Source organism: Chiloscyllium plagiosum, unplaced genomic scaffold (assembly GCF_037043375.1).
Source record: "Chiloscyllium plagiosum isolate Xiang-an unplaced genomic scaffold, Cpla_swu_hap1 HiC_scaffold_46, whole genome shotgun sequence".
Lineage (NCBI taxonomy): Eukaryota > Metazoa > Chordata > Chondrichthyes > Orectolobiformes > Hemiscylliidae > Chiloscyllium > Chiloscyllium plagiosum.
Window position 1 is genome coordinate 17,509,023 of NW_028270184.1, and position 13,910 is coordinate 17,522,932.

A 13,910-nucleotide genomic window follows, 5' to 3' on the forward strand; every position below is an offset into this window, starting at 1 on the left:
GAGCAAATTCGAAGGCAGGTTTGCAGATGGGAAAGCAAGCAAGAAAGCTCCGTTCTCGTCCATGTAAAAGGCAGCCGTTTGAGAACTAAGTATTTTCTGCCCAGTTTCCAACTGGGGACGATTCGCACGGAAAGCGAACGTGAAGACCACTACACTACATGACCAAGTCGCGGCCGGTGCGGCTGCGGCTGACTGGTGTCCCGCACTGAAATTTACAGCCGTTCTACGCTTCACCTTTCCGTTTCCAATAGCTCGTTGTTGTCCAGCGTAATTCACATCTTGCAAAAGTAAAAAAAAAGACACGTGAAGTAGATGACAAAATATAGACGAGGATGTCGCCAAAGTTTGGAACGTCGGGCGAGGAGGAATAGGCTGGGACGACTTTACATGCAGTGTAACGGCTGCGACATGATCTTATGGAAGGGTTGTAAACTGAGTATTATTTTTGCCCAAACTGGGGCGAGTTGAAAACTCGAGAGCACAGTTTTAAAGTGAGAGGGATAAAATTGAAAAAGGACCTGAGGCACATTATGCGTGTATGGAATGAACTACAAAAGGAAGTGGAGGAGGCTATTACACTCAGAAGATTGCAAAGGCAGCCGGATGAGTTTCTGTATAGGAAGGGTTAAGCGGGATAGGGGTCAAATGCTGGGAAATGGGACTTGTTTAAGTTGGGGTATGTGGTCAGCATGGAGGAGATACACCGAAGACTCTGTTTTCACGCTGTGTACCCTAATAACGTTGTACTGTTTACACCGGCTTTAAAGGAATACTTTTAACGGAGTTTGCCGTCGCTTTCTGTGGCACGGTTATTTAGTCTGTCGGACTGCACACGGGAAAGGTAATATTGTGAAACACTGCAGAAACGAACGACTTCCTTACTTTTGCACCGACTCAACATAGCCCGTGAAATATTCCCAGATCCTCAGTTGAGGATTTTTGCAGCTGGACGTTACCTCAGAAACCCTGTTAATTCGTAAGGTATTGAGCGAATCGCAAAACAGAACCCATTTAACACGGAACGCAAACTAAACTGGCAAACCAAATGCATTTTCAGACACAGCAAAGCTGAATGCTGAATGTGAGGGCAGGAGCCATAAACTAATCTCACAACAATTCCAAACGACTGTTTCAAACATACTGGAGCATTAGTGCACAACCACTTCGAAGAAAGTGCTGAACAGAGAGAAAGAAAGAACATAATAAGAATGGGCCATAAAAAGTGAATTTCACCAATCACAGTCTCGATTAGATTACCTTTCCCTTCCAATGTCTCCAGGACTGAAATGAAAGAAATGGGAGAAATTTAAGAACATATGACATAAAAAAAATTATTGGAATTATTTTCCCATTCGCCAGATACCAAATAAAGACGAATCGAGTCACCGCAGGACTTTGTCTCGCAACAGCAATGAAATAACAGCCTCTATTCGGTTCCAGTAATAGCTCAACTTGCCTGGAAGATAAAGCGGCAGGAGAGCTGCTTGGGATTTTCCGTGCGGGAGGCGAACACGATTATGACACCACATACCCCTATGAGAAATTCTGCAGTCTCCCACACCACAGTTAATTCTCCAGGAAGCAAACACAATTTTTTTTTTGTTTTGAACATAAATGACGCGGAACAGCAGCGTCTGAATGTACCGACAGAAGTGGCAGTGGTGGGATTCGAACCCACGCCTCGTTCGAGACTGGAGCTTAAACCCAGCGCCTTCGACCGCTCGGCCACACTACCACCGAAGGGCGTCGCTCATTTTCTTACATTTCCAATTGTCCTCCTGCGTATCTACACATGCAAAGTCACATGTAAAGGTTCCATGATCCCTCTCCGAGTCGCACACCTGCTGGGATATGCCCGGCTACAATATCAATTTCGCAGCAGATAATGATAGCCCATCAATCCAGACAAAAATCAGTGGTAAGCCGCGTCTATCATCTCAGACTCTTTTCAGCTACTAATGTATATGCCAGTGCTCAGAATTTCTGTTCGGTTATAATTTGGTAAAATAACATGGCATGTCTGAAATTTCGAATCTTGCTTTGCTCAATGATTTTACCAGTTGCCCGAAGCAGAACAACTTTCAGGTTTACACGGAACACGAAACACAACGTACTACAGGGAAAATGCATAAAGCTGAGCAGGCCGTGTCCACATCATACGGTGCAGCATAGTTTCAATCACTGCGTCTGTTTTGCAGAATAAGCGTCCCAAAGAATGCTCTCTAATCCTGAAAGCGGAGGTAGCATTACAATCCGAGAACGACAGATCACATTGTGAGGATGCTCTGACCTCGGGGCCAGTTGGAGATGCCACTTTCCTTGTCTTTTACCGGAACCGTGGAATTTGCTGCACAGATGTTCACACCTGGACATGAGCCACATGGATACCAACTTAGTTGGAAACCTGTGTGGGTATCGACGAGAAGCGACTCAATGAATTTTGCTAAATTCCATGCTTCTTAGTAGAAATGCAGTTTCTGTTCACGTCAGTCTAAAAGGCAATCTCTGAACATAATAACAGAAGTCAAAAGGTAATTACCCCACCCTATCCCCACTCCGCAAGGTGTCAAAGAGGTGCTAACTGCACTTGAGTGCTTTTTGTTCTCATATGAAGAGCTTTCACGCCTGAGTCACCTTCACGTCTCTTGTTGCTGAGTGAATCACAAAGAAGGGGTTTCACCAGAGCTGCAGCTGCCTCACTTCCCCACTCGCACTCCCCGTTTACATTTTCCTTCTCATCAGTGATTTAAAGAAAACCGAATGGATGCGATGTCATTCTGTAGCCTCTTTGTCGATTCCTCAGTATCAGTTCCAACATGGCTTAGATCTCGGGGCGCACCTTAATACCAGTTGACGCGATGAAAGCACAAATCCAGAGGTTCCTCTGAGAGTGTAAAATCATTCATTGCTGTTACTGATTGAATGAGTCACTAACGTGCGAACTGCTCCACAACGTGATTCAGGACCTCTGGTGCCAATTCTCGCACGTTGAATAACGACAGACAGCTTCCAAATGAGGCCTTTCAGAGACGACTTCGGGATACATATGACAGACAGACGAGTTCAGGAATCCGTCGTGCACTGTGACTCCAGCGCATCAGCTTTTTCCCTTGGCTTTGAACCGGGCCGCCTGCGCAGGGAATGCAAATGCGTTGCTGCTTTCGTGGAAGGATCAGAACGCGGTAACTAACACTCTCGAACAGAATGGCATACGATCAGAAGCAGGTTGGAGATAAACTTAACAATGTTTTCCGCAGTCATTAAATGGAATTGCTTTACATTTCACTACGAGAGCAGAGTTGTTCGAGCAAATTCGAAGGCAGGTTTGCAGATGGGAAAGCAAGCAAGAAAGCTCCGTTCTCGTCCATGTAAAAGGCAGCCGTTTGAGAACTAAGTATTTTCTGCCCAGTTTCCAACTGGGGACGATTCGCACGGAAGGCGAACGTGAAGACCACTACACTACATGACCAAGTCGCGGCCGGTGCGGCTGCGGCTGACTGGTGTCCCGCACTGAAATTTACAGCCGTTCTACGCTTCACCTTTCCGTTTCCAATAGCTCGTTGTTGTCCAGCGTAATTCACATCTTGCAAAAGTAAAAAAAAAGACACGTGAAGTAGATGACAAAATATAGACGAGGATGTCGCCAATGTTTGGAACGTCGGGCGAGGAGGAATAGGCTGGGACGACTTTACATGCAGTGTAACGGCTGCGACATGATCTTATGGAAGGGTTGTAAACTGAGTATTATTTTTGCCCAAACTGGGGCGAGTTGAAAACTCGAGAGCACAGTTTTAAAGTGAGAGGGATAAAATTGAAAAAGGACCTGAGGCACATTATGCGTGTATGGAATGAACTACAAAAGGAAGTGGAGGAGGCTATTACACTCAGAAGATTGCAAAGGCAGCCGGATGAGTTTCTGTATAGGAAGGGTTAAGCGGGATAGGGGTCAAATGCTGGGAAATGGGACTTGTTTAAGTTGGGGTATGTGGTCAGCATGGAGGAGATACACCGAAGACTCTGTTTTCACGCTGTGTACCCTAATAACGTTGTACTGTTTACACCGGCTTTAAAGGAATACTTTTAACGGAGTTTGCCGTCGCTTTCTGTGGCACGGTTATTTAGTCTGTCGGACTGCACACGGGAAAGGTAATATTGTGAAACACTGCAGAAACGAACGACTTCCTTACTTTTGCACCGACTCAACATAGCCCGTGAAATATTCCCAGATCCTCAGTTGAGGATTTTTGCAGCTGGAAGTTACCTCAGAAACCCTGTTAATTCGTAAGGTATTGAGCGAATCGCAAAACAGAACCCATTTAACACGGAACGCAAACTAAACTGGCAAACCAAATGCATTTTCAGACACAGCAAAGCTGAATGCTGAATGTGAGGGCAGGAGCCATAAACTAATCTCACAACAATTCCAAACGACTGTTTCAAACATACTGGAGCATTAGTGCACAACCACTTCGAAGAAAGTGCTGAACAGAGAGAAAGAAAGAACATAATAAGAATGGGCCATAAAAAGTGAATTTCACCAATCACAGTCTCGATTAGATTACCTTTCCCTTCCAATGTCTCCAGGACTGAAATGAAAGAAATGGGAGAAATTTAAGAACATATGACATAAAAAAAATTATTGGAATTATTTTCCCATTCGCCAGATACCAAATAAAGACGAATCGAGTCACCGCAGGACTTTGTCTCGCAACAGCAATGAAATAACAGCCTCTATTCGGTTCCAGTAACAGCTCAACTTGCCTGGAAGAAAAAGCGGCAGGAGAGCTGCTTGGGATTTTCCGTGCGGGGGGCGAACACGATTATGACACCACATACCCCTATGAGAAATTCTGCAGTCTCCCACACCACAGTTAGTTCTCCAGGAAGCAAACACAATTCTTTTTTTTTGTTTTGAACATAAATGACGCGGAACAGCAGCGACCGAATGTACCGACAGAAGTGGCAGTGGTGGGATTCGAACCCACGTCTCGTTCGAGACTGGAGCTTAAACCCAGCGCCTTCGACCGTTCGGCCACACTACCACCGGAGGGCGTCGCTCATTTTCTTACATTTCCAATTGTCCTCCTGCGTATCTGCACATGCAAAGTCCCATGTAAAGGTTCCATGATCCCTCTCCGAGTCGCACACCTGCTGGGATATGCCCGGCTACAATATCAATTTCGCAGCACATAATGAAAGCCCATCAATCCAGACAAAAATCAGTGGTAAGCCGCGTCTATCATCTCAGACTCTTTTCAGCTACTAATGTATATGCCAGTGCTCAGAATTTCTGTTCGGTTATAATTTGGTAAAATAACATGGCATGTCTGAAATTTCGAATCTTGCTTTGCTCAATGATTTTACCAGTTGCCCGAAGCAGAACAACTTTCAGGTTTACACGGAACACGAAACACAACGTACTACAGGGAAAATGCATAAAGCTGAGCAGGCCGTGTCCACATCATACGGTGCAGCATAGTTTCAATCACTGCGTCTGTTTTGCAGAATAAGCGTCCCAAAGAATGCTCTCTAATCCTGAAAGCGGAGGTAGCATTACAATCCGAGAACGACAGATCACATTGTGAGGATGCTCTGACCTCGGGGCCAGTTGGAGATGCCACTTTCCTTGTCTTTTACCGGAACCGTGGAATTTGCTGCACAGATGTTCACACCTGGACATGAGCCACATGGATACCAACTTAGTTGGAAACCTGTGTGGGTATCGACGAGAAGCGACTCAATGAATTTTGCTAAATTCCATGCTTCTTAGTAGAAATGCAGTTTCTGTTCACGTCAGTCTAAAAGGCAATCTCTGAACATAATAACAGAAGTCAAAAGGTAATTACCCCACCCTATCCCCACTCCGCAAGGTGTCAAAGAGGTGCTAACTGCACTTGAGTGCTTTTTGTTCTCATATGAAGAGCTTTCACGCCTGAGTCACCTTCACGTCTCTTGTTGCTGAGTGAATCACAAAGAAGGGGTTTCACCAGAGCTGCAGCTGCCTCACTTCCCCACTCGCACTCCCCGTTTACATTTTCCTGCTCATCAGTGATTTAAAGAAAACCGAATGGATGCGATGTCATTCTGTAGCCTCTTTGTCGATTCCTCAGTATCAGTTCCAACATGGCTTAGATCTCGGGGCGCACCTTAATACCAGTTGACGCTATGAAAGCACAAATCCAGAGGTTCCTCTGAGAGTGTAAAATCATTCATTGCTGTTACTGATTGAATGAGTCACTAACGTGCGAACTGCTCCACAACGTGATTCAGGACCTCTGGTGCCAATTCTCGCACGTTGAATAACGACAGACAGCTTCCAAATGAGGCCTTTCAGAGACGACTTCGGGATACATATGACAGACAGACGAGTTCAGGAATCCGTCGTGCACTGTGACTCCAGCGCATCAGCTTTTTCCCTTGGCTTTGAACCGGGCCGCCTGCGCAGGGAATGCAAATGCGTTGCTGCTTTCGTGGAAGGCTCAGAACGCGGTAACTACACTCTCGAACAGAATGGCATACGATCAGAAGCAGGTTGGAGATAAACTTAACAATGTTTTCCGCAGTCATTAAATGGAATTGCTTTACATTTCACTACGAGAGCAGAGTTGTTCGAGCAAATTCGAAGGCAGGTTTGCAGATGGGAAAGCAAGCAAGAAAGCTCCGTTCTCGTCCATGTAAAAGGCAGCCGTTTGAGAACTAAGTATTTTCTGCCCAGTTTCCAACTGGGGACGATTCGCACGGAAGGCGAACGTGAAGACCACTACACTACATGACCAAGTCGCGGCCGGTGCGGCTGCGGCTGACTGGTGTCCCGCACTGAAATTTACAGCCGTTCTACGCTTCACCTTTCCGTTTCCAATAGCTCGTTGTTGTCCAGCGTAATTCACATCTTGCAAAAGTTAAAAAAAAGACACGTGAAGTAGATGACAAAATATAGACGAGGATGTCACCAAAGTTTGGAACGTCGGGCGAGGAGGAATAGGCTGGGACGACTTTACATGCAGTGTAACGGCTGCGACATGATCTTATGGAAGGGTTGTAAACTGAGTATTATTTTTGCCCAAACTGGGGCGAGTTGAAAACTCGAGAGCACAGTTTTAAAGTGAGAGGGATAAAATTGAAAAAGGACCTGAGGCACATTATGCGTGTATGGAATGAACTACAAAAGGAAGTGGAGGAGGCTATTACACTCAGAAGATTGCAAAGGCAGCCGGATGAGTTTCTGTATAGGAAGGGTTAAGCGGGATAGGGGTCAAATGCTGGGAAATGGGACTTGTTTAAGTTGGGGTATGTGGTCAGCATGGAGGAGATACACCGAAGACTCTGTTTTCACGCTGTGTACCCTAATAACGTTGTACTGTTTACACCGGCTTTAAAGGAATACTTTTAACGGAGTTTGCCGTCGCTTTCTGTGGCACGGTTATTTAGTCTGTCGGACTGCACACGGGAAAGGTAATATTGTGAAACACTGCAGAAACGAACGACTTCCTTACTTTTGCACCGACTCAACATAGCCCGTGAAATATTCCCAGATCCTCAGTTGAGGATTTTTGCAGCTGGAAGTTACCTCAGAAACCCTGTTAATTCGTAAGGTATTGAGCGAATCGCAAAACAGAACCCATTTAACACGGAACGCAAACTAAACTGGCAAACCAAATGCATTTTCAGACACAGCAAAGCTGAATGCTGAATGTGAGGGCAGGAGCCATAAACTAATCTCACAACAATTCCAAACGACTGTTTCAAACATACTGGAGCATTAGTGCACAACCACTTCGAAGAAAGTGCTGAACAGAGAGAAAGAAAGAACATAATAAGAATGGGCCATAAAAAGTGAATTTCACCAATCACAGTCTCGATTAGATTACCTTTCCCTTCCAATGTCTCCAGGACTGAAATGAAAGAAATGGGAGAAATTTAAGAACATATGACATAAAAAAAATTATTGGAATTATTTTCCCATTCGCCAGATACCAAATAAAGACGAATCGAGTCACCGCAGGACTTTGTCTCGCAACAGCAATGAAATAACAGCCTCTATTCGGTTCCAGTAACAGCTCAACTTGCCTGGAAGAAAAAGCGGCAGGAGAGCTGCTTGGGATTTTCCGTGCGGGGGGCGAACAGGATTATGACACCACATACCCCTATGAGAAATTCTGCAGTCTCCCACACCACAGTTAATTCTCCAGGAAGCAAACACAATTCTTTTTTTTTGTTTTGAACATAAATGACGCGGAACAGCAGCGACCGAATGTACCGACAGAAGTGGCAGTGGTGGGATTCGAACCCACGTCTCGTTCGAGACTGGAGCTTAAACCCAGCGCCTTCGACCGTTCGGCCACACTACCACCGGAGGGCGTCGCTCATTTTCTTACATTTCCAATTGTCCTCCTGCGTATCTGCACATGCAAAGTCACATGTAAAGGTTCCATGATCCCTCTCCGAGTCGCACACCTGCTGGGATATGCCCGGCTACAATATCAATTTCGCAGCACATAATGAAAGCCCATCAATCCAGACAAAAATCAGTGGTAAGCCGCGTCTATCATCTCAGACTCTTTTCAGCTACTAATGTATATGCCAGTGCTCAGAATTTCTGTTCGGTTATAATTTGGTAAAATAACATGGCATGTCTGAAATTTCGAATCTTGCTTTGCTCAATGATTTTACCAGTTGCCCGAAGCAGAACAACTTTCAGGTTTACACGGAACACGAAACACAACGTACTACAGGGAAAATGCATAAAGCTGAGCAGGCCGTGTCCACATCATACGGTGCAGCATAGTTTCAATCACTGCGTCTGTTTTGCAGAATAAGCGTCCCAAAGAATGCTCTCTAATCCTGAAAGCGGAGGTAGCATTACAATCCGAGAACGACAGATCACATTGTGAGGATGCTCTGACCTCGGGGCCAGTTGGAGATGCCACTTTCCTTGTCTTTTACCGGAACCGTGGAATTTGCTGCACAGATGTTCACACCTGGACATGAGCCACATGGATACCAACTTAGTTGGAAACCTGTGTGGGTATCGACGAGAAGCGACTCAATGAATTTTGCTAAATTCCATGCTTCTTAGTAGAAATGCAGTTTCTGTTCACGTCAGTCTAAAAGGCAATCTCTGAACATAATAACAGAAGTCAAAAGGTAATTACCCCACCCTATCCCCACTCCGCAAGGTGTTAAAGAGGTGCTAACTGCACTTGAGTGCTTTTTGTTCTCATATGAAGAGCTTTCACGCCTGAGTCACCTTCACGTCTCTTGTTGCTGAGTGAATCACAAAGAAGGGGTTTCACCAGAGCTGCAGCTGCCTCACTTCCCCACTCGCACTCCCCGTTTACATTTTCCTGCTCATCAGTGATTTAAAGAAAACCGAATGGATGCGATGTCATTCTGTAGCCTCTTTGTCGATTCCTCAGTATCAGTTCCAACATGGCTTAGATCTCGGGGCGCACCTTAATACCAGTTGACGCTATGAAAGCACAAATCCAGAGGTTCCTCTGAGAGTGTAAAATCATTCATTGCTGTTGCTGATTGAATGAGTCACTAACGTGCGAACTGCTCCACAACGTGATTCAGGACCTCTGGTGCCAATTCTCGCACGTTGAATAACGACAGACAGCTTCCAAATGAGGCCTTTCAGAGACGACTTCGGGATACATATGACAGACAGACGAGTTCAGGAATCCGTCGTGCACTGTGACTCCAGCGCATCAGCTTTTTCCCTTGGCTTTGAACCGGGCCGCCTGCGCAGGGAATGCAAATGCGTTGCTGCTTTCGTGGAAGGATCAGAACGCGGTAACTACACTCTCGAACAGAATGGCATACGATCAGAAGCAGGTTGGAGATAAACTTAACAATGTTTTCCGCAGTCATTAAATGGAATTGCTTTACATTTCACTACGAGAGCAGAGTTGTTCGAGCAAATTCGAAGGCAGGTTTGCAGATGGGAAAGCAAGCAAGAAAGCTCCGTTCTCGTCCATGTAAAAGGCAGCCGTTTGAGAACTAAGTATTTTCTGCCCAGTTTCCAACTGGGGACGATTCGCACGGAAGGCGAACGTGAAGACCACTACACTACATGACCAAGTCGCGGCCGGTGCGGCTGCGGCTGCGGCTGACTGGTGTCCCGCACTGAAATTTACAGCCGTTCTACGCTTCACCTTTCCGTTTCCAATAGCTCGTTGTTGTCCAGCGTAATTCACATCTTGCAAAAGTAAAAAAAAAGACACGTGAAGTAGATGACAAAATATAGACGAGGATGTCGCCAATGTTTGGAACGTCGGGCGAGGAGGAATAGGCTGGGACGACTTTACATGCAGTGTAACGGCTGCGACATGATCTTATGGAAGGGTTGTAAACTGAGTATTATTTTTGCCCAAACTGGGGCGAGTTGAAAACTCGAGAGCACAGTTTTAAAGTGAGAGGGATAAAATTGAAAAAGGACCTGAGGCACATTATGCGTGTATGGAATGAACTACAAAAGGAAGTGGAGGAGGCTATTACACTCAGAAGATTGCAAAGGCAGCTGGATGAGTTTCTGTATAGGAAGGGTTAAGCGGGATAGGGGTGAAATGCTGGGAAATGGGACTTGTTTAAGTTGGGGTATGTGGTCAGCATGGAGGAGATACACCGAAGACTCTGTTTTCACGCTGTGTACCCTAATAACGTTGTACTGTTTACACCGGCTTTAAAGGAATACTTTTAACGGAGTTTGCCGTCGCTTTCTGTGGCACGGTTATTTAGTCTGTCGGACTGCACACGGGAAAGGTAATATTGTGAAACACTGCAGAAACGAACGACTTCCTTACTTTTGCATCGACTCAACATAGCCCGTGAAATATTCCCAGATCCTCAGTTGAGGATTTTTGCAGCTGGAAGTTACCTCAGAAACCCTGTTAATTCGTAAGGTATTGAGCGAATCGCAAAACAGAACCCATTTAACACGGAACGCAAACTAAACTGGCAAACCAAATGCATTTTCAGACACAGCAAAGCTGAATGCTGAATGTGAGGGCAGGAGCCATAAACTAATCTCACAACAATTCCAAACGACTGTTTCAAACATACTGGAGCATTAGTGCACAACCACTTCGAAGAAAGTGCTGAACAGAGAGAAAGAAAGAACATAATAAGAATGGGCCATAAAAAGTGAATTTCACCAATCACAGTCTCGATTAGATTACCTTTCCCTTCCAATGTCTCCAGGACTGAAATGAAAGAAATGGGAGAAATTTAAGAACATATGACATAAAAAAAATTATTGGAATTATTTTCCCATTCGCCAGATACCAAATAAAGACGAATCGAGTCACCGCAGGACTTTGTCTCGCAACAGCAATGAAATAACAGCCTCTATTCGGTTCCAGTAACAGCTCAACTTGCCTGGAAGAAAAAGCGGCAGGAGAGCTGCTTGGGATTTTCCGTGCGGGAGGCGAACACGATTATGACACCACATACCCCTATGAGAAATTCTGCAGTCTCCCACACCACAGTTAATTCTCCAGGAAGCAAACACAATTCTTTTTTTTTGTTTTGAACATAAATGACGCGGAACAGCAGCGACCGAATGTACCGACAGAAGTGGCAGTGGTGGGATTCGAACCCACGCCTCGTTCGAGACTGGAGCTTAAACCCAGCGCCTTCGACCGTTCGGCCGCACTACCACCGGAGGGCGTCGCTCATTTTCTTACATTTCCAATTGTCCTCCTGCGTATCTGCACATGCAAAGTCACATGTAAAGGTTCCATGATCCCTCTCCGAGTCGCACACCTGCTGGGATATGCCCGGCTACAATATCAATTTCGCAGCACATAATGAAAGCCCATCAATCCAGACAAAAATCAGTGGTAAGCCGCGTCTATCATCTCAGACTCTTTTCAGCTACTAATGTATATGCCAGTGCTCAGAATTTCTGTTCGGTTATAATTTGGTAAAATAACATGGCATGTCTGAAATTTCGAATCTTGCTTTGCTCAATGATTTTACCAGTTGCCCGAAGCAGAACAACTTTCAGGTTTACACGGAACACGAAACACAACGTACTACAGGGAAAATGCATAAAGCTGAGCAGGCCGTGTCCACATCATACGGTGCAGCATAGTTTCAATCACTGCGTCTGTTTTGCAGAATAAGCGTCCCAAAGAATGCTCTCTAATCCTGAAAGCGGAGGTAGCATTACAATCCGAGAACGACAGATCACATTGTGAGGATGCTCTGACCTCGGGGCCAGTTGGAGATGCCACTTTCCTTGTCTTTTACCGGAACCGTGGAATTTGCTGCACAGATGTTCACACCTGGACATGAGCCACATGGATACCAACTTAGTTGGAAACCTGTGTGGGTATCGACGAGAAGCGACTCAATGAATTTTGCTAAATTCCATGCTTCTTAGTAGAAATGCAGTTTCTGTTCACGTCAGTCTAAAAGGCAATCTCTGAACATAATAACAGAAGTCAAAAGGTAATTACCCCACCCTATCCCCACTCCGCAAGGTGTCAAAGAGGTGCTAACTGCACTTGAGTGCTTTTTGTTCTCATATGAAGAGCTTTCACGCCTGAGTCACCTTCACGTCTCTTGTTGCTGAGTGAATCACAAAGAAGGGGTTTCACCAGAGCTGCAGCTGCCTCACTTCCCCACTCGCACTCCCCGTTTACATTTTCCTGCTCATCAGTGATTTAAAGAAAACCGAATGGATGCGATGTCATTCTGTAGCCCCTTTGTCGATTCCTCAGTATCAGTTCCAACATGGCTTAGATCTCGGGGCGCACCTTAATACCAGTTGACGCGATGAAAGCACAAATCCAGAGGTTCCTCTGAGAGTGTAAAATCATTCATTGCTGTTACTGATTGAATGAGTCACTAACGTGCGAACTGCTCCACAACGCGATTCAGGACCTCTGGTGCCAATTCTCGCACGTTGAATAACGACAGACAGCTTCCAAATGAGGCCTTTCAGAGACGACTTCGGGATACATATGACAGACAGACGAGTTCCGGAATCCGTCGTGCACTGTGACTCCAGCGCATCAGCTTTTTCCCTTGGCTTTGAACCGGGCCGCCTGCGCAGGGAATGCAAATGCGTTGCTGCTTTCGTGGAAGGATCAGAACGCGGTAACTACACTCTCGAACAGAATGGCATACGATCAGAAGCAGGTTGGAGATAAACTTAACAATGTTTTCCGCAGTCATTAAATGGAATTGCTTTACATTTCACTACGAGAGCAGAGTTGTTCGAGCAAATTCGAAGGCAGGTTTGCAGATGGGAAAGCAAGCAAGAAAGCTCCGTTCTCGTCCATGTAAAAGGCAGCCGTTTGAGAACTAAGTATTTTCTGCCCAGTTTCCAACTGGGGACGATTCGCACGGAAGGCGAACGTGAAGACCACTACACTACATGACCAAGTCGCGGCCGGTGCGGCTGCGGCTGACTGGTGTCCCGCACTGAAATTTACAGCCGTTCTACGCTTCACCTTTCCGTTTCCAATAGCTCGTTGTTGTCCAGCGTAATTCACATCTTGCAAAAGTAAAAAAAAAGACACGTGAAGTAGATGACAAAATATAGACGAGGATGTCGCCAATGTTTGGAACGTCGGGCGAGGAGGAATAGGCTGGGACGACTTTACATGCAGTGTAACGGCTGCGACATGATCTTATGGAAGGGTTGTAAACTGAGTATTATTTTTGCCCAAACTGGGGCGAGTTGAAAACTCGAGAGCACAGTTTTAAAGTGAGAGGGATAAAATTGAAAAAGGACCTGAGGCACATTATGCGTGTATGGAATGAACTACAAAAGGAAGTGGAGGAGGCTATTACACTCAGAAGATTGCAAAGGCAGCCGGATGAGTTTCTGTATAGGAAGGGTTAAGCGGGATAGGGGTGAAATGATGGGAAATGGGACTTGTTTAAGTTGGGGTATG

General features: G+C 45.6%; 4 non-coding genes across 4 annotated transcripts; all 4 read right to left on the minus strand.

Annotated features, from left to right (window-relative positions):
• Window positions 1–1,653: 1,653 nt before the first annotated feature.
• trnal-uaa (transfer RNA leucine (anticodon UAA)) lies at window positions 1,654–1,735 on the minus strand. The gene has a single exon. It is a non-coding gene; the product is annotated as a tRNA-Leu (tRNA).
• Window positions 1,736–4,960: 3,225 nt separating this feature from the next.
• trnal-uaa (transfer RNA leucine (anticodon UAA)) lies at window positions 4,961–5,042 on the minus strand. The gene has a single exon. It is a non-coding gene; the product is annotated as a tRNA-Leu (tRNA).
• Window positions 5,043–8,266: 3,224 nt separating this feature from the next.
• Window positions 8,267–8,348, minus strand: trnal-uaa (transfer RNA leucine (anticodon UAA)). Its single transcript has one exon. It is a non-coding gene; the product is annotated as a tRNA-Leu (tRNA).
• Window positions 8,349–11,578: 3,230 nt separating this feature from the next.
• trnal-uaa (transfer RNA leucine (anticodon UAA)) lies at window positions 11,579–11,660 on the minus strand. The gene has a single exon. It is a non-coding gene; the product is annotated as a tRNA-Leu (tRNA).
• Between the last annotated feature and the right edge of the window lie 2,250 nt (window positions 11,661–13,910).